Source organism: Sapajus apella, unplaced genomic scaffold (assembly GCF_009761245.1).
Source record: "Sapajus apella isolate SASKATOON/1434 unplaced genomic scaffold, GSC_monkey_1.0 scaffold170, whole genome shotgun sequence".
NCBI classification, from domain to species: domain Eukaryota; kingdom Metazoa; phylum Chordata; class Mammalia; order Primates; family Cebidae; genus Sapajus; species Sapajus apella.
The window spans coordinates 1,899,271-1,924,317 of record NW_022437110.1 but is presented as its reverse complement, the minus strand read 5'-3'; the positions used below and the strand labels follow the sequence as shown (position 1 = coordinate 1,924,317).

The window sequence follows — 25,047 nt, the reverse complement described above, 5'->3', positions numbered from 1 at the left end:
TAGTCAGGCGTGGTGGCACATGCCTATGGTCCCAGCTGCTCAGGAGGCCTAGGTGGGTGAATTGCTTGAGCTCAGGAGGTCAAAGCTGCAATGAACTGTGATCACACCACTGCACTCCAGCTTGAGTGACAAAGCGAGATGCAGTCTCAAAAAAAAAAAAAAAGAAAAAACTAAAATGTCCATTAACTAATGGATAAATATAGAATAGCATACAATGGAATATTATTCAGCAATAAAAGTAACAAAGTATTGACACATGCTACCACATGGACGAACTTTCAAAATACTAAGTGAAAGAGGCCAGACACAAAGACTACATGTTACATGATTTCATTTATGTGGAATACCCATGGAAGTCAAATCCATAGAGAAAGAAAGATGTGTGGTTGCTTAGGACAGCAGATGCAAATGAGGAATGACTGCAAATAGGCACAAACTTTGTTTTGGGATGACAGAAATGTTCTGAAATTAGAACGTGGTAATGGTTGTACAACTATGCAAATTTACTAAAGATCATTGAATGCTCACTTAAAATAGGTAAGCTTTATGGCACATAAATTATACCACAATGAAGCTGTTTTTTTCAAGTAGGATATATAAAACTTCTAGAGAAGGAAATAAGAAACTTGACTTACATGGTACAAAAAACCCTGGAATAAGAAACTCAAGTTCTATCCTTAGCTACACCACTGACTGCTGCAACTGGCTGGGAAGCTGCTCCCTGGTCTATCCCGGGGACTTGGTTTCTGGGCAGGAACTCAGTAGATAATATGAATCACCTATTTGCAGGAAAATGGCTCTCAGACTTTTCTGGCCCAACCCATTCAGTTAAGTATGAGATCCCCCCGCTCACATATACCATCTACTTCTACTTTGTAGTGGAAAAGGAGTTCAGGGATCACAAAAAATAACTGAAGAGAAATAAGGTAATAAAAGCTTTATCAAATTTTAGTAATCTGCAGTTACTCACTTGGTAGGTTATGAGTAAATAGTTCATAAAAGCCATAGAAAGGATAAGTTTGGCATGGGGGTAGATGAACACCAGGAAGACCCCTTTAGCTTTCCAGTGGGCCACGCACCCCAATATGAGAATTGATGTTAAGGTCACTTCTGGCCCTGACTGCAACTCAGTTCACCAATTTAAAATCTCAGAAACATTGGAGTTATAAGGAAAACTAAGTCTAAGCCATCACCTTAAATGCTTCATCCCACTTTGCTGAATCAGCCTCTCAAAGACTGAAAAACACACACCTGGGAGTCGCTGCCATCCACACAGAGAAAGGAGCATAAAACAAAGGGTTGGCTCAACACCCTTCTCTCTCATACTCCACAACAACCCATTAGCAAGACTGTCAACACCGTAACCAGAATCTGACAACTAGTCTCTGGCTACTACCCAGGCCCGAGCCACCACCACCTCTCAGAAAGGACATCTGCAAAGGCAACCTCATTGGTCTGTTTCCACTCTCTCCCTTCAGATATATCACTTCATTCAAAACCTCCCCGTGGCTTCCTCTCTGAGAATAAATTTCAAAGTCCTAACTACTGTCTAAGAGGCCCTGCAAGACCTGCAACACACACATGCATACCACTCTGATCTCATGCTTACCAGACTCTTCAACCCTTCTCCCTCCCAGAACAGGGCAAGCCAACTCCTGCCTCAGGGGCTCTGCACTTCCTATTCTCTGCCTAGACCACTCCACTCAGATACTGACCTGTATTACACTCTTCTTTTAGGCCTCTGCTCGAATGGCACCTTAGCAAGGAAGCTTTTCCTAACCCATCTATCTAAAACAGCACTACTCCATCACTCTGTCCTCCTACCCCGCACTTCATTTTCTTCTGCTCAGCACTCAACCAACACCTGATCTATGTTATATATTTGTCTATCCTCTGTCTGTCACTAGAACACATAAGCTTCTTGAGAGCAGAGTTTCAGTTAATTAACTGCTCTATCAGTAGTGCCTGAAGCAGTACCTGGCACTATAAGAGGCACTCAACTTTAACTCCCCCAATTATACACAAAATGGTTTTTTATAGTAGGTTTCTTAAATCATGACAGGTAGGTGTTTGCCTCTTTTCTCATCTTCAAGGTCTCTGTAGAAAAACAGCCAATATTTTACCCTCTCATCACCGAATTAGTCCACATCAAAGAGAAGAAAAATATTCTTAAAAAAATGTTAGTGTGAGGCCGAGCACAGTGGCTTACGCCTGTAATCCCAGCACTTTGGGAGACCAAGATGGGCGGATTGTTTAAGGTCAGGAGTTTGAGACCAGCCTGGCCAACATGGTTAAACCTCATCTCTACTAAAAATACAAAAAAGGTTAGCTGGGCGTGGTGGCCCATGCCTGTAATCCCAGCTACCTGGAGGCTGAGATAGCAGAATCCCTTGAACCCAGGAGGCAGAGGTTGCAGTGACCCCAGATCATGCCACTGCATGCCAGCCTGGGCATCAGAATGAGACTCCATCTCAAAAAAAAAAAAAATGTTAGTGTGCAAGTCAGGAGCCTTGAACATAAGTATGTGGTATTTGGCAGATTTCACTCAAATCTAGAAATAAGATGGATATCCCTTGCTCTAAAGCAAGGGTGTCTAATCTTTGGGCTTCCCTGGGCCACACTGGAAGAATTGTCTTGGGTCACACATAAAATACACTAACGGCAGCTGATGAGCCAGTAAAAAAATCTCATAATGTTTTAAGAAAGTTTACTAATTTGTGCTGGGCTGCATTCAAAGCCGTCCTGGGACTCCTGTGGCCCCCAGGCCATGGGCTGGACAAGCTTGAGGTAAAGCCTTTCTTCTTTCCACAAGGTGGCACTGCAGGGTAACGGGGTGAGTTCAACACCACCCCTTCCCCTGATGCAAATTTTGGGGATAAAGAATTAACTCCAAGGAAAATAAAGGTATAGTTTAGTAAGAATATATTAAGTTCAATTTCCATAATCAGAACTTGTATTATTTTGGAAAAAACATAAAATTAACTTTAGAGCAATGAAAAATTTTTTCTAAATGAGAAATCTGTAGAAGTACATATTTAACCCTCTTAAAAAGGTGAACATAGATATATACACATTTAAATTTTTTTTTTTTGTTTTTTTAGAGACAGGATCTTGCTCTGCTGCCCAGCCTGGAGTGCAGCAGCGCCAATCCTAGCTCATTACAGCCTCGAACTCCTAGATTCAAGTGATCCTCCCCTGCCTCAGCCTCTCAAGTAGCTGGGACTCAAAAAAAGCACCACTACAATTTTTTTTATTTTTAGTAGAGATGAGGTCTTGCTATGTTGCCCAGGCTGGTCTCTAACTCCTGGGCTCAATTATCCTCCGGCCTCAGCATCCCAAAGTGCTGGGATTACAGGCATGAGCCACCATGCCTGGCCTAGATATATTTAAATATCTGAGTATCATCTACTAAAAGTTAAATAGCCACTACAATAGATTCTCAATAACCACATCAATTCTGTTTAGTTCTAATCACTGTTTTACTTGCTTTAATAATTTCACATTTTAAATTACATTATACAGTATTCCTGGGTTCTATTTACATTATTTACTTAGTACAGTCCCTTCAGTATTTAAAACCATAATGCATTTTGAGGGATCCTGTCTGAAACCTTGTAGAAATGAAACATTTATAAAGCTTTTCATAATGCCAAGACGTGTCATGACTACAGGATGTAGAGATGATACAGCAGACCAAATTTATTCTATCCACTAAAAGTTAAAGAATAAAATAGGCTGGGTGTGGTGGCTCATGTCTATATTCCAACACTTTGGGAGGTTGAGGTGGGCAGGCTGCTTGAACTCAGGAGTTTGAGATCTGCCTGGGCAACATGTCAAAACTCTATCTCTACAAAAAGCACAAAAAATTAACCAGGCATGTTAGTATATGCCACTAGTCCCAGCTACTTGGGGGGCTGAGGCAGGGAGGATCACTTGAGCCCAGGAGATCAAGGCTACAGTGAGCTATGATCACACCACTGGACTTCAGCCTGGGCAACAAAGTGAAGCTCTATAATTTTTAAAAAGCCAGGCATGGTGGCTCTTGCCTGTAATTGGGAGGCTGAGGCAGGTGGATCACAGGGTCAGGAGTTTGAGACCAGCCTGGCCAACATGGTGAAACCCTTTCTCTACCAAAAATACAAAAATTAGCCGGGCATGGTGGCACATGTCTGTAATCCCAGCTACTTGGAAGGCTGAGGCAGGAGAATCACTTGAACCCAAAAGGCAAGAGGCTGCGGTGAGTCAAGATCGTGCCACTGCACTCCAGCCTGGGTGACAGAGCAAGACTCCATCTCAATAATAATGATAATGATAATAATAATAAATAAAAATTTAAAAATACTCTAGAATAAAGAACAGTATTGGCTGGGCACGGTGGCTCATGCCCGTAATCCTAGTACTCTGGGAGGTCGAGGTGGGTGAATCATGAGATCAAGAGATAGAGACCATCCTGGTCAACACGGTGAAACCCTGTCTCTATTAAGCACACAAAAATTAGCTGGGCATGGTGGCATGCACCTGTAGTCCCAGCTACTTGGGAGGCTGAGGCAGAAGAATCACCTGAACCCGGGAGGCAGAGGTTGCAGTGAGCCGAGATCACACCACTGCACTCTAGCCTGGAGACAGACTCCACCCCCAAAAAAAAAAAAAAAAAAAAAAAAAAAAAAAAAAAAAAAAAAAGAGCAGTATCAATTCTGACACCACTGTTCATCAATGTTGAAAACTGCTGCTTGAGGCTGGGCGGTAGCTCTGACTATAATCCCAGCACTTTGGGAGGCCAAGGCAGGTGGATCACGAGGTGAGGAGTTCAAGACCAGCCTGGACGACATGGTAAAACCCCGTCTCTACTAAAAATACAAAAATTAGCAGGGCGTGGTAATGCACACCTGCGGTCCCAGCTACTCAGGAGGCGGAGGCAGGAAAATCGCTTGAACCCAGGAGGCGGAGGTTGCAGTGAGCCAAGATCTTGAAACTGCACACTCCAGCCTAGGTGACAGAGCAAGACTCCATTTCAAAAGAAAAGAAAAGAAAATTATTGCTTGAGGCTGGGTGCAGTGGCTTGTGCCCGTAATCCCAGCACTTTGGGAGGCCAAGGCAGGTGGATCACTGGAAGTCAGGAATTTGAGACCAGCCTCACCAACATGGTGAAACCCCATCGCTACTAAAAATAAAAAATAAAAAAATTAGCCAGGTGTGGCAATGCATGCCTGTAATTCCAGCTACTCAGGAGGCTGAGGAAGGAGAATAACTTGAACTCGGGAGGCAGAGGTTGCAGTGAGGTGAGATTATGCCACTGCATTCCAGCCTGGGAAAAAGAGCAAGACTCCTCAAAAAAAGACAAAATTACTGCTTGAAGGGTTGCTTTACTAATGCTGATCACGTGAATATTATGGAAGCAGAACACACACTGAATTTCACACCACAGACTGTGACCTGTTAGTGGGCTGTAAAATCAATTAGTGCCTCAGGACCAGTTCTGTTTTTTAATGAACGACAACAGAACAATATGTAACAGTATTAACATAATGAAAAGACAAGCCACAGACTTGGATAAAATATCTGCAAAGCACATATTTGATAAAGGACTTGGCTGGGCGAGGTGGCTTGTGCCTGTAATCCCAGCACTTTGGAAGGCCAAGGTTGACACATCACTTGAACCCAAGAGTTGGACAACAGCCTGGACAACACAATGAAATCCATCTCCACAAACAAACAAACAAACAAAAATTAGCCAGGAGTGTCAGTGCAAGCCCATAGTTCCAGCTACCTAGGAGGCTGAGGTAGGAGGACTGCTTGAGCCCAGGAGGGTGAGACTGCAGTGAGCTATGATTGTGCCAGTGCACTCCAGCCTGGCATCAAAGTGACACCCCGTCTCTAAATACATACATACATAAAGGACTTGTATCCTAAATACACAAAGAACTCTTGAAACTCAGTAATAATAAAATATAGTAATGTTTTTGTTTGTGTTTTTGAGACAGTTTCACTCTGTTGCCCAATGTGGAGTGCAGTGGCACAACCCTCAGCTCACTGCAACCTCTGCCTCCCGGGTTCAAGTGATTCTCGTGCCTCAGCCTCCCGAGTAGCATGGTTGCCCACCCAACAGGCCCAGCTAATTTTTGTATCACTAGTACAGACAGGGTTTCACCATAATGTCCAGGCTCATCTCAAACTCCTAACTTCGAATGGTCCACCCACCTTGGCCTCCCAAAGTGCTGAGATTATAGGTGTGAGCTATAGCATCTGGCCAAAACAACCTGATTTTAAAAACGGGCCAATGATCTTAACAGACACCTCACCAAAGATGACATACAAAAGGCAAAATACACATATGAAAAAGTGTTCAATATCATAGGTCATTAGGGAATTGCAAATTATTAATAAAACAACAATGAAATACTACTGCACACCTATTAGAATGGCCCAAATCCAAAGCACTGACAACACCTAATGCTGATGAGGTTATGGAGCAAAAGGAAGCTGCTGTTGGGAATACAAAATGATACAGCCACATTGGAAGACCGTTTGGTGGCTTCTTAAAAACCTAAGCATACTTTTACCATGAGATCCGGCAATCCTACTGCTTGGTCTTCACCCAAAGGAGTTGAAAACATGTCCAACAAAAACCTGCACATGAATTATGGCAGCTTTGTTCACAATCGCCAAAACTTGGAAGCAACCAAGATGTCCTTCAGTAGATGAATGCATACACAAACTATGGTACATAATACTGCTGGAATTTTATTCAGCAAGAAATAATGCACAAATCCAAAAGAGAGTTAAAAAAGGAAGAAATTAGCTATTAAGCCACAAAGACATGAGGGAACCGTATTAAATGCACATTGCTAAGTGAAAGAAACCAGCATAAAAAGGCTATCTACTGTATGCTAGGTGCAGTATGTAGAGTATGCTATGTATACTGTATACAAAGATTCTGGAAAAGAAAAGCACCCTTGCACTCCAGCCTGGGTGACTACTAGAGGGAAACTCCTCCTCAAAAACAAACAAACAAAAAGATACATGTCATTATACATTTATCCAAACCTACAAAACTATAAAACAGAAAGTGTAAACTCCCATGTAAACTATGAATTTTAGTCAACAAAAATGTATCAATTAAAGTCAAAGATGGTACTGGGAATGAATGAATGAATGAATGAATGAATGAACGAACGAACGAACGAACGAACGAACGAACGAATCAATCAATCCATCAATCAATCAATCTTGGTCCATCGATTATAAGAAAGAACCACACTAATGTATGACGTTAATAATAGGGAACTGGGGGAAGGGAGCAGGTGACAGTGGTGGTATATGGGACACTACTTCCTGCTGCATCTTTCTGTATTTCTAAAACTGCTCTAAAAAATAAGACAGTACACTGCCCATGGAAAGGGTGTGATATGGTTTGGCTGTGCCCCACCCAAAAGCTCATCTTGAATTGTAATCCCCTTGGGTCAAGGGCAGGACCAGGTGGAGGTAATTGGATCATAGGATTTCCCCCATTTTGTTCTCATGATAACATTTGAGTCTCACGAGATCTGATGGTTTTGTAAGTGTCTGGCATTTCCCCTGCTGACGCTCATTCTCTCTTCTGTCGCCCTGTGAAGAGGTGCCTACTCCCATGACTGTAAGTTTCCTGAGGCCTCCCAGCCATGCAGAACTGTGAGTCAATTTAACCTTTCCTTTATAAATTACCCACTCAGATAGTTCTTTGTAGCAGGTGAGAAAAGAGTAACAGGATGTTTTCTCCTGCGATTTTGACATCTATAGATACGTATGTGAGAATATATGTAAGAACTGAGTCACCTTGTGGGTTCATGGTCAGAAAAGTTTGAAGGATACTATTCTGAGGGCCTCATGAAACCTACCAAGACTTCCATAAAAACTAAATGAAACTCCCTAGGGAGTTTCCCTAATGCACTAGGGAAAAAAACATTTCCATTATCATTTATTGGTGCTTATTATTAGGCACAATGGTATGGACTTTATACATTCTCAATTGTCAAACTATCTTTGTGATAAAGTTACTACTCTTCACTTTACAGGTTAGGAAAAAGACAGTCAGAGAGGTTAAATAATTTGTCCCAGTCGGGTGAGATGGCTCACACCTGTAATTCAAGCACTTTGGGAGGCTGAGGCAGATGGATCACCTGAGGTCAGGAGTTTGAGACCAGCCTGGCCAACACAGTGAAACCCCATCTCTACTGAAAATACAAAAATTAGGCAGGGCCAGGCACAGTGCCTCACACCTGTAATCCCAGCACTTTGGGAGGCCGACGTGGGTGGATCAGGAAGTCAGGAGATCGAGACCATCCTGGCTAACACGGTGAAACCCTGGTCCCTAGTAAACACACAAAAATTAGCCAGGTGTGGTGGTGCGTGCCTGTAGTGCCAGCTACTCAGGAGGCTGAGGCAGGAGAATCACTTGAACCCGGGAGGCAGAGGTGGCAGTGAGCCGAGATCACGCCACTACACTCCAGTCTGGGCAACAGAGTGAGACTTTGCCTCAAAAATAAATACATTAATTAATTAATAATTTGTTCCAAGTCCACTGTACTAATAAATGCCAGAGTCAGGATTTAACCCTGGCCTGTGTGACTCCAAAGTGACTCCAAAGCTTAAGATTTAAACCACTACTCTAAAATGCTTCAAAATAAAAAAGAAAAGGCAGTAAAAGTTTTAATGGGATGGGCCCAGTGGCTCACACTTGTAATCCCAAGACTTCAGGAGGCTGAGGCAAAAGGATCGCTTGAGGCTAGGAATTAATGGATGAGCCTCAGAAATTTGATGAAACCACATCACTATTTAAAAAAATAATAATAATGGCCAGGTGCAGTGGCTCACACCTGTAATACCAACATTTTGGGAGGCTGAGGTGGGAGGACTGCTTGAGGCCAGGAATTTGAGACCAGCCTGGGCAACACAGGGAGCTACCTGGGAGTCTGAGGTGGAAGGATCCCTTGAGTCCAGGAGTTAAAGATTACAGTGACATATGAGTAACTCCAGCCTGGGCAACACAGTGAGACCCTGTCTCAAAAAAAAGTTTTAACAAATATCTCCTCAATTATAACATACCCCCCATTATTTAATAACTTCTCAATTTACCATGTTTTAAACATAAATGCTTGATAAAACTATCAAACGCAAAGTGAGAACTTTTTTCTTCTAATCATTACACAGGGGAACCAGAAGAATCATGGCATTTTTTAAAATAATTAATCAACTGTGAAGATTATTTGACTAAAACTATACAAATGTTCTAGTCACATTTTCTTGACCTTTCAAAAATTTAAATTAGGTGTACTAACAATTCTCAGAATAAGACTTCCTCTTTCTACATATTGCTTTGTACAATTTAAGAAAATATATTCCTACACGTTTGCTAAAACCATCTGATACAGTTTGGCAAATCTCAGGTTGAACTATAATCCCCAGTGGTAGAGGAGGGACGTGGTGGGAGGTGACTGGGTCATGGGGGTGGATTTCCCTCTTGCTGTTCTTGTGATAATGAATTCTCATGAGATCTTGTTGTTTAAAAGTGTGTAGCACTTCCCTTCCCTCGCTGTCTCCTGCCGCCATGTGAAGATGTGTTTGCTTCCCCTTCACCCTTGCACTATGATTGTAAGTTTCCTGAGGCCTCCCTAACCATGCCTCCTGTACAGCCTGTGGAACTGTGAATCAACTAAACCTCTTTTCTTTATAAATTACCCAGTTGCGGGTAGTTCTTTATAGCGATGTGAAAATGGCCTAATATACCACCCTAGTTATATGTCTAAAAGAATTTAAAATGTATATTTACATAAAATTTGCAAACAAATATTTATAGTAGTATTACTCATAATAGCCAAAAAGTAGAAACAACTCAAACTGATGAATGGCTAAACAAAATGTGGCACACCCACACACAGGAATATTATTTGGCCATAAAAAGGAATGAAATGAATGCTAAACATGGATGAATCTTAACATGCCAAGTTGAAAGAAGCCAGATACAAAAGATTACGTATTACATGATTCCATTTATATAAAATGTCCAAAACAGGCAAATTCACAGAGAGATAAAGTAGATTAGTCATTGCCAGGAGCTGGGGGGAGGGAGAGAGAGAGTGTTACTGAAAAATGGGTACAGGATTCCTTTTCAGGAAAAAAATATAAAATTAGATAGTGGTGATGGTTGCACAACTTGTGAATATACTAAGAACTACTGAATTGTATATTTTTAAAGGGTGAAAATTATTGCACGTGAATTATGTACCAATAAAGCTGTTATTTAAAACACACACACACACACACACACACACACACGCCAGATGAAGTGGCTCACACCTGTAATCCCAGCACTTCGGGAGGCCGAGGCAGGCGGATCACAAGGTCAGGAGTTAAGAGACCAGCACCTGGCCAACATAGTGAAACCCCATCTCTACTAAAGATACAAAAAATTAGCTGGGCTTGGTGGTACATGCCTATAATCCCAGCTACTCAGGAGGCTGAGGCAGGAGAATCGCCTGAACCCGGGAGGCAGAGGTTGCAGTAAGCCGAGATTGTACCATTGCACTCCAGCCAGGGTTACAGGGCGAGACTCATCTCAAAAAAAAAAAAAAAAAAAAAAAAAAAGGGCAAAAAAAAAACCTCATTGAAAACTTTTTTCTTTCTTTCTTTTTTTTTGAGACATAGTCTCTCTTGCCCTGGCTGGAGTGCAGTGGCACAATCTTGGCTCACTGCAAACTCCGCCTCCCGGGTTCAAGTGATTCTCTGGACTCAGCCTCCTGAGTAGCTGGGATTATAGGCGTGTGCTACCACCCCCACCTAACTTTTGTATTTTTAGTAGAGACAGGGTTTCTCTATGTTGGTCACGCTGGCAACAAGAGTGAAACTATGTCTTAAAAAAAAAATTATTTCCTTGCATATATCTTTCCTTTTCTCAGGCAATAAGCATTTATAGCTATACAAATCTTATTTTTTAATGTCTGCAAATACCAAAAATTCAGTATTACTCCATTTGCCAGTAGCAGCTGGGGCTTAAAACAACAAAGATAATTAGAAAAACGATGTTCCTGAAGAACACTTTTGTATAATCATGTATATCAATACAGCTTAGTAAATACTATTCATCTGATGAATAAAATTTACACAGGAAAAGTAAATCCAATGGCACCCCTATCTTTTTACAAATGACTCTATCCATTTTCTCTTTCAGATTTGAGCCACCATGATGCTGCTTTGAATTTGCTTACAATGCTCAGAGTTACTGTTCTTAAAATGTTTCTCATCTTCAGAAAATTAAGCGAAAGAGAAGTGTGGAAAACAAAATTGCCAGTGCCTGGAGATTATCTATGTCATTTACAAAGGGAAAAGACTTAGACAGATGCCCCTCAGACCCAAATCTAAATTCGGGCACTAATGACATGAGCCACGATAAGACGCCCTAATGAAACAAGACAGACCACCATTGTTACCGCACAGTGACATGGTGGATAAAGTTTCACCTTATTAGGTGAGCTCCAGTGAAGAAAAAATTCAGTGGTCGCATTGTTCATAACAACTGTAACCAAGATCTAGAAATCACTATCAAAATGAAGACTAAACATAAATTCACTAATCTCCATATAAAATTTGTTATAAAAAAAAAAAAAAGACTGTCTAAGCTTGGTTATCACCTGAAAATGTGCAACCTAAAGGTTTTAAAATATGATTTCACAATAAATGCCTTGTTCATGTTTTGTGCCTCTGAAAACTATCTGCTTGTTTAAAGTACGGTACATACAGAACTAAAATTTTTTTTTTTTGTTAGTATTGACATTTTAGATGCTTAAAATCACAATTAAATGTATAAGAACATTAACGGACTTTCACCATTTATTAATAAGATAGCTATTATTTTTGCTTGCTATGTTTGAGGACAAGCCCCTCTCCTTTTTTAAATTCTCAACATGCCTATGCTAGGTGCTAGGATGATGATCCTGTCACTGCAGACGGACTGGAGTGTCCAAGGTCATGTGACTGAGATGCTTCAGACATGACAATCTAACCCAAGTGTGCCTGATTCCAAAGCTTAAGTTTCTACTCAGATAGTTCAGAAACAAAACAGTGCTAAAGTTTATGAACATTAAGAAAAAAAACTATTCAAGTTCTTCATCTTGATGAAACTACAGGAAGTAATCTTTATCCAAAAATTATCAGATGGGTAAGTCACTTTTTTTTTTTCATAATGAAAGAACTCACTTTATACATGTAGTATACATGTATCTTTGAAAAACAAAACACTGTGTGCAATAAAAGGACAAGTCAGTAGATATTCATTATAAAACTCAAAGATGAATGTACTCACAGCCTAGCCTACCACCAGGCAAAACATTTCCTACTAAAGAAAGGAAGCTAAAAATGAAAACTTTAATGCCTTCCTTCCCCCTCTATGAGTTCCCATTCTTTTATGAATGTGGCTTTGGTTCAGAGATTTGGGTCTGCTCAGATACCAGAAGAGCCCTTATAAAACCCATCTATAATTTGCAGGATTTCAATACCACTCCTTTTGAAGACACTACTAATTAAAACATAGGCTGCATATGAGTTTTCAAATTTCTATGACCATAGTTTCTGCTCTTCCAAACAACAACCTATATTATGGAGAGAATGACTGAATTTCTCAATGTTAATATTGTCAGGTAGTTACTTGTTTTCACAAAGGGAGAAGAATAAATATTTTCTTGGCACCTACTAGACAATCATACTCCAATTGATTTCAACCTCATGGCAACCTCAGAGACATTAACTGGGACGGTCTTCAGATGACAATTCTTTCTCCTCTTCTCTGGGATTCACATTTGGGCAAGTTCCCAGGGGCCATGCTTATTTTACATGGCCCATCCCTCTTGCCAGGCTGACTCAACGAAGAAAAACACTGATGAAAAATGTTTTTCATCACACATGTATTTATTGAGCACCTACTATGTGCCAGGCACTGGAGATTCAGCACTGACAAAATGGACAGAGCTCTGCCCTTATGGAATTCTTACTATACAGTTGGGGGAAAGAGGCTAAATAAATAGGCAAAACATACAGTATAGTAGATGGTGCTACACAGTATGGAGAAAAGTTAAACAGACAAAGGAGACTGAGAATGGGGAAATTTTAGTTTTAAATAGGTGGTTAGAAAAAGCCTTACTGCTGAAGGATAACTCTAAGTTGGAAGGGGGAAAAAAAAGCCTCACTGAAGGAGAAGAAAGGGTGAGCCATCATGACAACTTGACGGAAGAACATTCAGGCAAAGGGAACAAGTACAAAGTCCCTGAAGTAGAATGAATGACTGGAGAGACTGAGAATCAATAAGGAGTCCAGCTTGACTGAAGCAGGGAAATTAAGGGGAGAGGAGTAGGAAATAAGGCTTTTTCTCAAAAGGATATTAGAAGCCCTTGGAGGGTTTTAAGTAAGAAGTGGCATATTTTGCCATAAAGACTTACAGGTTCGCTGTGGCTTCTTTGTTGAGAACAGACTGAGGGGGGGACAAGTACAGAAATAGGAAGAGCTAGACGTGGTGGCACAGGCCTGTAGTCCTAGCTAGTTGGGAGGCTGAGGTGGTAGGATCCCCCTTGAGCCTAGGAGTTTGAGGCTGCCGTGAACTATGATCCCGCTAATGACTCCAGATCCTGGAGAATGAAAGAGAATGAAAGTCTGTCTTTAAAAAAAAAGAAAGAAATAGGAAGGGATCTCAGGAGGCTAGTATAAAAATCCAGACCCAGCGCGGTAGCTCAAGCCTATAATCCCAGCACTTTGGGAAACTGAGCCGGGCGGATCAAGAGGTCAGGAGTTTAAGACCAGCCAGACCAACATGGTGAAACCCTGTCTCTACTAAAAATACAAAAATTAGCCAGACATGGTGGCACAAACCTATAATCCCTATTCAGGAGGCTGAGGCAGGAGAATCACGTGAACCTGGGAGGCGGAGCTTGCAGTGAGCCGAGATCATGCCATTGCACTCTAGCCGCGGCGACAAAGCAAGACCCCATCTCAAAACAAACAAACAAATAAACAAAAAAACAAATCCAGGACAGAGTGAGAACCCTAGAGATGATGCAAAATAGAACCTGGATACATTCTGAAGGTAGCTCTGGCAAGATTTGCTGATGGAGTGGATGTGGACTGTGAGAAAGACATCATGCCTTAGAGAGAAAGCCTACCACACCTGCTGCCAAGGACCCCAGAGCTGGCCCTGTTTCTGCCCCATCGACGATCTGGTTGTTAGACTATCCCTCCCGTGTCCTTCCAACAAATCCCCTCCTTTAAGAGGTTAGAAAACGTTGGTTTCTGCCACTTGTGACCAAAAGGAACTTAACTGCTACAATTATTACCATTTTACAAAGAGAAACCTGAGGTGTAAAAAAGGTTCAGTACTTACCCCAGACCCAGTTACTTGTAGTAGAGTTCAGACATGAAGACCAGTCTGACTGGCTCCTAAGCCTGCACTTATTCCATTAAAGTACACTGCTTCCAAGGCCTTAAGGAGTCCTCTACTTGCCAACAGGTACAGAGAGCTTTAAACAAAAACAAGAGGGAAGGGGCAGGGAAAAAAGGCCAGCAACAATCAGCCTTCAGTCCCAGCAACTTCCCTAGGGAGGTAGGCGTGAGAAGCAGGGATCATCCTATTACGGACAACGCCCCTCCTTTCTCAGCACCCACCAGGTCAAGAGCCTCAGCTCCTGTGTTCAACAAACACGGGAAAGCCCCAGTTCCATGAAGTTGAAAGCTCTGGCTACAGAAGAGGAGAGAAAACAGGGCCAAGGTTGGCAGATTGCCTTTCCTTTTACAATCTTTCTACACTGCTGCAAAATCATTTTCTCTCCTCAAAAATAGTTAATGTGTTGTTATTGGCTTAGCACTCAGGATGTTCTCACAAGGACCCATATTTTAAACAAACATTCAATAAACATTCACACTAGTCCTTTTTTTTTTTTTTTTTTTTTTAAAGAGACAGGGTCTCACTCTGTCACTCAAGCTGGTGTGCAGTGATGCAATTACGGCTCACTGCACCCTCTACTTCCTGGGCTCAAACCACCCTCCCACCTCAGTCTCATGAGTAGCTGGGACTGGCATATGCCACCATGCCGGGGATTTATTTATTTATTTATTTTTGTAGAGACAGGGTAGCCTCACTATGATGCCCAGGCTGGTCTCCCAACTCCTAGTCCCAAGTGATGTTCCCACCTCAGCTTCCCAAAGTGCTGGGATTACAGGTGTGAGCCACTGTACCCGGCCCTAGTCCTATCAGAAGAAAGGGATACATTTGAAGCTGCAAACTTGAGATGACACTACATAGCTACCTCAATTTTTTTCTATAGTCACTAAAGTTGTTTGGGTGGTAAAAAAGGATAATTTTTTTTTATAATTTGAGTTAATAAGCAAGTGATTGCTTCTTAGTCCTTTTGAAAGTATTCAATTAAAAGGGATACAGAGATTTCAAATTTAAACTATCAAAAAGATCAGTCATAAAATCTCAGAGCCAGATTAGAACCTAATCGGTCTTTCCCTATTTTGTAAAGGAGGAAGCAGAAGCCCAGAGGAGGAAATAATTAGTCAAGGTTAATAAATCATCTTGGTAACAAAAGGAAGACTGAAATCCAGGCTGACTCTCATCCCTGCATGCCACATCCCTTTCAGCAGTCATTCACTTGCCTGGTTAACTGAATAGTAAATGAGGTCTGTAAAGGGTATAGTAAAAGCATGGCATACCATATTCTCTCAAATCTAATTTCTTCTTTCTCTTTTTAATTTCAGTACCTGATAATAATGGGCACTGAAAAAGTGGGGAAGCCTCCCCACAACTTTTTTTTTTTGAGACGGAGTCTTGCTCTGTCAACCAAGCTGGAGTGAAGTGGCGCAATCTCGGCTCACGCAACCTCCGCCTCCTGGGTTCAAGCGATTCTTCCGCCTCAGCCTCCCGAGTAGCTGGGAGCACAGGCATGAACCACAGTGCCTGGCCAAATTTTAAAATTATAGAAATGAACTAAAATTAAGTTAAAAAAGAGCCCCAAAATTAACACAGAACATATCATCAAGTGCAAATTCAAGATAAAGATGAGCTGACCACAAAATAGATCTGTAATATGATTTGAAAACATAAGAGGGTTCCATAAATACGAATAAGACCCTGGAAAACGTAAGCTAAGTGACAACATGTTGTTAAAAACAAGTAAGTCCAAGGCATTTATTTGGGATACAATTGAGGTATTGTAAAATTAAGAACTAAATATTCCACTTTTGAGTGAAAAAAGTAACAGGACACATTGCCAGGACAAGAGGTAAAATCAAGACCTTCCCATGCACATCTGGATGTATGGACACAAAATATAAATCATGCCTATGAAATACTACACTGTTTCATCCACAGACAAACCCAAGAGATGCAGATCAAAAAGCCACAATTTTTTTTTCTTTCTTTTTTTTTTTTTATAAAGATGGGGTTTCACCATGTTGGTCAGGCTAGTCTTGAACTCCTTACCTCAGGTGATCCGCCTGCTTTGGCCTCCAAAGTGCTTGGATTACAGGCGTGAACCTTTTTTTTTTTTTTTGGAGATGGAGTTTCTTGCTGTCCAGGCTGCAGTGCAGTGACACAGTCTTGGCTCACGGCAACCTCAGCCTCCTGAGTTGGAGTGATTCTCCTGCCTCATACCCACCACCACACCTGGCTAATTTTTGTATTTTTGGTAGAGATGGGGTGGGTTTTGAGGCCAGGCTGATCTAGAACTCCTGACCTCAGGTGATCTGTCCTTCTCAGCCTCCCAAAGTGCTGGGATTACAAGCGTTGATCCACCGCGCCCAGCCAAAGCCACAAATTTTTAAAAATCAAGTCTAAAAAGAAAATACCAAAACTCTACAGAATACATTTCTTTCTTCATAAAAATTCACCCTAACTACCTATTTCACTGGCAGATAAAAAGTAAGCCTCCCAAGACTTGTCAATTCCACTTAAAAAAAAAATTCTTTCCTAATCCTTCCTGCATTGAACAGGAACAAGGGAAAGAACCAAGGAAAAGAATGAGGTAGGTCATATCATCCCCATGTTACAGACATAGAAGCAGACTCGAGAGATGCTTGATACCTTGGTGGGGTTCAGAATCTAAACCCAGGGATGATCCCAAAAGCCTGTTATATCATATTGCCCAGATGGATCCCCTAGTCTCTTAGAACAAGGATAATTTGGAGGGGTACAGTGGCTCATGCCTGTAATCCCAGCACTTTGAGAGGCCAAGGCGGGCGGATCACGAGGTCAGGAGATGGAGACCATCCTGGCTAACACAGTGAAACACCATCTCTACTAAAAATACAAAAAATTAGCCAGGCATGGTAGCACAAGCCTGTTAGTTCCAGCTACTTGGGAGGCTGGGACAGAAGAATCGCTTGAACCCAGGAGGCAGAGGTTGCAGTGAGCTGAGATCATGCCACTGCACTCTGGCCTGGGTGACAGAGCGAGACTCTGTCTCAAAAAAAAAAAAAAAAAAAGAAAAAAAACCAGGGATAATTTGGAAGGCCAACGCTCTCCCTCCATCAAGGTGAGTTGGACAGTGTTATCCTCACAGGAGAAGGGGAGGGATGGAGAGGAAGGGAAGGCAGTGTTCACGTACGCCCTGCACACTGGACTTAGCTTTGGTCTACATTTTGCCTCCTTCCACACAAGGCCAGCCAAAGCTCATGGGCTCTGGACCCCACCTTGTCACCAAGATCTTATAACTGGGGAATCAACTAACCTTGGGAATTCTAAACCCCAAAACCAAATTTCAAGCATCAAAATTGTTCAGTTTAGCAGTCTTCCTCCTCCTTAGTTGCCACCTCCAACAATAACAGTAATAGCACCCACTTAACTGACATTTACTATAGGACAGACCTTGTGCTGATCTTTTTCCACGTATAAAATCTTTCAAACCTGCCAGAAATCCTGGTTAGTAATTTTTTTTAAGTATCTTTCTTATTCTTACAAATTACAAATTAATACACATATACTCTTCATAGAAAAAAGTCAACCAATGGACGAAATAAAAACCAGCCCCCTAATGACCCACACTGTAAACAGCAGGTAATACATATCCTTTTAAACCCTTTCTACACCACAAAATGCTTTCTTCTCTTTTCACAATGAGGCTGCATAAAGTAGAATGTTAGTTTTTCAAATAACAATGTTTTGTTAGCTGAAAAATTAACATTCTACCTCATTCTCTTTTTTAAGGCTGTTTCTCTATATGATCACATCATAATTTATTTAGAGACAGGCATTATTAGGCTGGGTGTGGTGGCTCGTGCCTGTAATCCCAGCACTTTGGGAGGCCAAGGCGGGAGGATCACAAGATCAGGAGATTGAAACCATCCTGGCTAACAACGTGAAACCCTGTCTCTACTAAAAATACAAAAATTAGCCGGGTGTAGTGGCACGTGTCTGTCGTCCCAGCTATTCAGGACACTGAGGCAGGAGAATCACTTGAACCCAGGAGATGGAGGGTGCAGCAAGCGGAGATCACAACACTGCACTCCAGTCTGGGCGACAAAGCGAGACTCTGTATTTAAAATTAAAAAAAAAGTACAAGGTGAAGCAGCAAGTAATGACAGACAGAAAAGCTGCAGCAAGTTATCCATAAGATCTAGCTAAGATCATTGATGAAGGTGGCTACACTAAACAACACTGTAGGCAATGATAGACAATGATTTTTTCTTTTCTTTTCTTTTTCTTTTGAGACAGAGTCTCGCTCTATTACCCAGGCTGGAGTGCAGTGGTGCAATCTTGGCTCACTGCAACTTATGCCACCCAGGTTCAAACAATTCTGGTGGCTCAGCCTCCCGAGTAGCTGAAATTACAAGTGCCTGTCACCAGGCCTGGCTAATTTTTGTATTTTTCTTTATATTATTATTTTTAAAATTTTTGTATTTTTAGTAGAGACAGGTTTCACCATGTTGGTCAGGCTGGTCTTGAACTCCTGACCTCAGATCATCCACCCACCTCACCCTCCCAAAGTGTTGGGATTACAGGCGTGAGCCACCACACTTGGCCAAACTTTTTTTTTTTTTTTTTTGAGACAGTCAAGCTGGAGTGCAGTGCGGCAATCTTGGCTCACTGCAACCTCCGACTCCCTGATCCAAGCTACTCTCCTGCCTCAGCCTCCCAAGTAGCTGGGATTACAGGCACTTGCCACTGTGCCCAGCTAATTTTTAAAAAACATTTTTTAGTAAAGATGGGATTTCACCACGTTAGCCAGACGGTCTCAATCTCCTGACATGGTGATCCGCCCACCTAGGCCTCCCAAAGTGCTGGGATTACAGGCGTAAGCCACCGTGCCCAGCCCAAACATAACTTTCATATGCACTGAGAAACCAAAAAATCTGTGTCACTCACTTACTGTGATTATTTGCTTTATTTAAGTAGTCTGGAACCAAACTCGCAATATCTCCAAAGTAAGCCTCTATAGATCTAACCCCCAGGATAGAACTGTCTCCTGCTCAGTCCAGGCCACTTGGCCTTCCTGGATCTCAGGATGCATACACAACTCCAAATTGAAACCCACCTGCCTCACCAGGAGGTTCTCGAACAGAGCCTTCGTATAAAGAGGTCTACTCAGCTATTACCACAAAAAGTCAGCACTACAAAGGATCTCAGCAGTTATTAGTCTGAATCCCTCCTCGCTTTACATAGTAAGAGAGATCATAAATTACGGTTTTATGACAAACTAATAAAGCTTCAAACCACAGAAATACACTGAAAATTTTAAAACAGAAGTAAAAAGCAGTTAAGTTTAGATTATGCTAGGTATAGGCCGTGCACAGCAGGGAAGCCAGGAGGTCAACACCAGCCTGGGCAACATAGCTAGAGCCTGTCTCTACCAAAACAAACAAACAAAAGGTTAAGAAAACAGATTATAGTAGGTACTATTTGGGGGTGAAGAGTGGACTGTGAAGGTAATAAGATTTTGCAAAAATCTAAATGTGTATTAGAGCCTCCAAAAACATTGAGAAACCCATTTCTTGTCTCGTAGTAGTGCAAAATTTTGGTTTTGGTAATTCCTAGCACCAGACTTCTCCTCTGAATATTAGCCAATACCTCATAAACTGGTAGAAACAGGTTTATATAGTATATCATTAACCACAAAGCTGCAGCTTAAGAGACTTCAATAATAATTGGTTGTCATATAACAAAAAAAAGCTGACAAAACACTGAGGTTCACTTTTCCATTACATTTAATCATGGAACTTAGCTACTGTGACTTTACTACCAAAAGCATAAGCAGCTACTATTGCTATTATAAAAATAGCATTTTCCTCTCCTAGTTGCCCCATAGAAGCCTCAGTATCTAATTACTAGCAACTCTCAAAAAGGACAAGAAACCAATTGGACCATGAGGCATTCTTGATTAAGAGTGAAATTTTTAAGGATTTGTTCAATTCCAGAGGCATTTAACCACATAAAGAGATTAAAATTGGGCTCTAGGATTTGTTTTTGCTTTATGGCAAGACATGGCAGATAAAAAGTGCGGCTGGGCACAGTGGCTTGCGCCTGTAATTCCAGCACTGTGGGAGACTGAGGCAGGTGGATCACCTGAGGTCAGGAGTTCAAGATCAGCCTGGCCAACATGTAGAAACCCTGTCTCTACTAAAAATACAGAAAAACTAGGTGCACATGGTGACAGCCACCTGTAATCCCAGCTGCTCGGGAATCTGAGACAGGAGAATCACTTAAACCCAGGAGGCAGAGGTTGCAGTGAGCCGACATCACACCATTGCACTCCAGACTGGGACACAAGAGTGAGGGAGTAAAACTCTCAAAACAAAAACAAGAACAAAAAAAATGCGGAAGAAGTCAAAACCCATAGTGTAAGGCAGTATAACATAAATTGGTTACATTTACAGGATCACTCATTCATTCACTTAGGAAAATTTTACTGAGCCCAGCTTGGCCCTGGGGTAAGCTCTGAGCCAACTTCTGCCCTCACTAAATGTGGAGCAGATGCAGAGAAAAGACAGCACAAAACTGCAGTACAGAACGGCAGGGTGCCACAATATCTCACAGAAGGGCTGCCTGCTCCATCAGGAAAGACTTCCCAAAGGAGGCCACCGGAAGGCTCAGACAGAAAGGAGTTAGCCACAGATGGGAATGAGAGGGTAGGCAGATTATGTTCCAAGAAGACAGAATAACTGGTTAGTAGCAGGGCTAAATTGCTAATCAATGCAGATGAAAACAGGACTGAAGAATATCCCATTAGAAGCTGCTTTCTTCTGTGCCAAAAACTTGACATTTAAATAACCATAACAAGATTTGGTTGTTTCCAGCTCTGCTTCTTCATTCCATAAGGTGATAAAGGTCCTCCTCTTACTCATCTTCCAGGCACTAAAAAGTAATCTTTTTATATTTTTATTTTACCTTCTTTTCACTCTTTTCTACTCTATTTACAAAGAACAGAAGTGGAAACTCTCAAAATAATCCAGTGTGTTAAATATACTGACTGTCAAAAAAAAAAAAAAAAAAAGGTTACAACTATGAAATCTCCCCAGACACAGGATTCATAAAGTGTTTAAAAGAGAAAGTGGTTTAATTGTAACAGCATTATTAATTAAATGCTGATAAAAATCATTCTTTCAAAATTTTTCTAATTTTAATTATAAACATAAATCCTTTAATCATTAATTACACTACTGCTGTAGTAGTTAAGCAGACTCAAATGCTGCAGCAAACAGGAAAGATAGTTACCCAAAGACATCAATTAGAGAACATCCTCACAAAATGACACCTTCGCATTTTTTTCTTCACCTGTGAAAACTTGCTAGATGCCTATCTGAAATCAAGTAATCTCTAAAGCAAGAATGTCTTTGAACTGTATTGAATCAAAATCATTCAATATTAATTTTTTTTTTTTTTTTTAAATACAGACAAGGTCCTTTCTATGTTGCCCAGGCTGGTCTCAGACTCCTGGCCTCAAGCAGCCCTTCTGCCTTGGCCTACCAAAATGTTGGGATCACAGGAGTGAGCCACCCACATCCAGCCTAACATTTTAGAGATAATAAACATTTTGAGGATAACAACACACATCTATAGTGTATAGTTAGTATACACAAGCATCTCTCTCTGCCACCCAGGCTGGAGTACAGTGATAGGATCACAGCTGGCTGCAGCCTCAATCTCCTGGGCTCAGGCATTCCTCCCACCTCAGCCTCTAAAGTTTCTGGGGATTACAGATGAGTACCACCACACCAGGCTAATTTTTTTTTAATTTTTAATTTATCATTTTTTTAGACAGAGTCTCAATCTGTGGCCAGGATGGAGTGCAGTGGTGCAATCTTGGCTCACTGCAACCTCCGCCTCCTGGGTTCAAGTGATTCTCCTGCCTCAGCCTACAGAATAGCTGGGACTAGAGGTGTGGGCCACCACACCCAGCTAATTTTTTTGTATTTTTACTAGAGATGGTGTTTCACCATGTTGGCCAGGATGGTCTCCATCTCCTGACTTTGTGATCCACCGTCTTCAACCTCCCACAGTGCTGAGATTACAAGCATGAGCCACTGTCCCTGGCCTTATTTTTATTTATTTATTTAATTTCTTTTGGAGACAGAATCTCACTCTGTGACCCAAGCGGGAGTGCAGTGGCTTGATTTCAGCTCACTGCAACCTCCGTCTCTCAGATTCAAGCAAATGTCCTGCTTCAGCCTCTCGAGTAGCAAGGACTACAAGTGCCTGCTACCACACCCAGCTACTTTTTTTGTGTTTTTGGTAGACATCGAGTTTCACCACATTGGCCACGCTGGTCTTGAATCCCTGACCTCAGGTGAATTGCCTGCCTCAGCCTCCCAAAGTCTTGGGATTGATTACAGGCATGAGCTACCGTGCCCAGCCTTTTTTTATGTTTTGTAGAGACAGAGTCTCACTATGTTGCCTAGCCTGGTCTAGAATTCCTGGCCTCAAGTGATCCTCCTGTCTTGGCCTCCCAGAGTACTAGGATTACAGGCGTGAGCCACTGTGACTAGCCCTGTTATAGGTTTTTTTTTTTTTTTTTTTTGGAGACAGAGTTTCATTCTTGTCATCCAGGCTGGAGTACAATAGTGCGATCTTGGCTCACTGCAACCTCCAACTCCCGGGTTCAAGCAATTCTCCTGCCTCAGCCTCCAGAGTAGCTAGGACTACAGGCATGTGCCACCACGACCAGCTAATTTTTGTATTTTTTTAAATTTTATTTTTGAGAAAAAGTCTCACTCTGTCACCCAGGCTAGAGTACAGTGGTGCAATCTCAGCTCGCTGCAACCTCTGCCTCCTGAGTTCAAGTGATTCTCCTGCCTCAGCCTCCCAAGTAGCTGGGACTGCAGACACATACCACCACACCCAGCTAATTTTTATATTTTTAGTAGGAAAGGGGTTTCCCCAAGTTGGCCAGGCTGGCCTCAAACTCTTGACCTCAGGTGATTCCCCCCAACTTGGCTCCCCAAAGTGCTGGGATTGCAGGTGTGAGTCACCAAGCCCGGCCTCTTATAGGTTCTTTATAAGTAACAACTCATTTAAAACTCATAAAACCTAATGAGGGAGGTACTACTAGGACCCTTATTTTACAGATGAGAAAACTGAGACACAGGGAAATTAAGTAACTCATTCAATATTACATGGCTAGGAAATGACAGAGTTGAGATTCAAACCCTGATAGTCTGCTCCAAAATCTGCACTCTTTATTGCCTCCCAATAGTTTTCCAAACATAAAAGCAAGTATTCATAACTGAAAACTACTATAACAAAACCCCAGCCATCTATAATCCTTGAGAAATTAATTATTATGAATGGCAGCATTCTGTGAATGGCTGGGGGTTTAACCCTTCCATCTCAGGCAAAATCTGAAACTGTATTGTACATATGATGGCCAGTGGCACACATGGCTACTAGAACCTGGGGTATGGTTAAGCCAAATTGAGTTCTACCACATACATAAAATATGTTCTGAAATTTGAGAGACCTAATTAGTATGAAGAAAATAATGTAAAATAGCTCATTAATGTTTTATGTTAACTACATATTCAAGTAATATACACGCATATGCTCGCGCGCGCACACACACACACATACATACATACATACATATATATATATATTTTTGAGTCAGAGTCTCACTCTGTCGCCCAGGCTAGAGTGCAGTGGCACGATCTCAGCTCACTACAACCTCCACTTCCCAGGTTCAAGCAATTCTCCTGCCTCAGCCTCCTGAGTAGCTGAAACTACAAGTGCCCACCACCATACCTAGCTATTTTTTTGTATTTTTAGTAGAGATGGGCTTTCACCGTGTTAGCCAGGATGGTCTTGATCTCCTGACCTCATGATCCGCCCACCTCGGCCTCCCAAAGTGCTGAGATTACAGGTGTGAGCCACCGTACCTGGCCTCAAGTATTTTTTTATATAATTAGTTAAATAAAATATGTTACAATTAATTTCAACTTCATTTTTTTACTTTTTTTTTTTTTTTTTTTTTTTTTTTTTATAATAAGACAGAGTCTTACTCTGTCACTCTGTCACCCAGGCTGGAGTGCAGTGGTACAATCTCAGCTCACTGCAATCTCTGCCTCCCAAGTTCACGCGATTCTCATGCCTCAACTTCTCCAGTAGCTGGGATTACAGGCGCGTGTCACTACGTCTGGCTAATTTTTGTATTATTAGTACAGACAGGGTTTCACTATGTTGGCCAGTCTGGTCTTGAACTCCTGACCTCAATTGATCCACCCGTCTTGGTCTCCCAAAGTTCTGGGATTACAGGTGTAAGCCACCACACTTGGCCTCTTTTGCCTTTTTAATGTGGCTCCTAGAAAACTGCAGCTGGGTGCAGTGGCTCTCAAAAAAAAAAAAAAAAAAAAATTAGCCAGGGATGGCAGTGTGTACCTGTAGTCCCAGGTGTTCAGGAGGCTAAGGCAGGAGGATTGTTTGAGCCCAGGAGTTTAAAGTTACAGTGAGCCTGTCACTGTACTCCAGCCTGGGCAGCAACGCAAGATCTTAGCTCTAAAAAAAAAAAAAAAACCCCAGAAATTTATGTTTCTATTGCACACAGC

General features: G+C 41.7%; 1 protein-coding gene across 5 annotated transcripts in view; it reads right to left on the bottom strand.

Annotated features, from left to right (window-relative positions):
• PPP1R13B (protein phosphatase 1 regulatory subunit 13B) overlaps positions 1-25,047 on the bottom strand; it is a 112,567-nt gene that overhangs the window by 72,208 nt on the left and 15,312 nt on the right. Inside the window, exon 1 of one of the 5 annotated variants that reach the window (XM_032267631.1) lies at positions 4,519-4,538. The exons of the other annotated variants lie outside the window; for them this stretch is intronic. The gene's annotated coding sequence lies outside the window, so the exon portion shown is untranslated. Of the gene's footprint in view, positions 1-4,518; positions 4,539-25,047 lie in introns of those variants that run through there. 5 annotated transcript variants of the gene reach the window in all.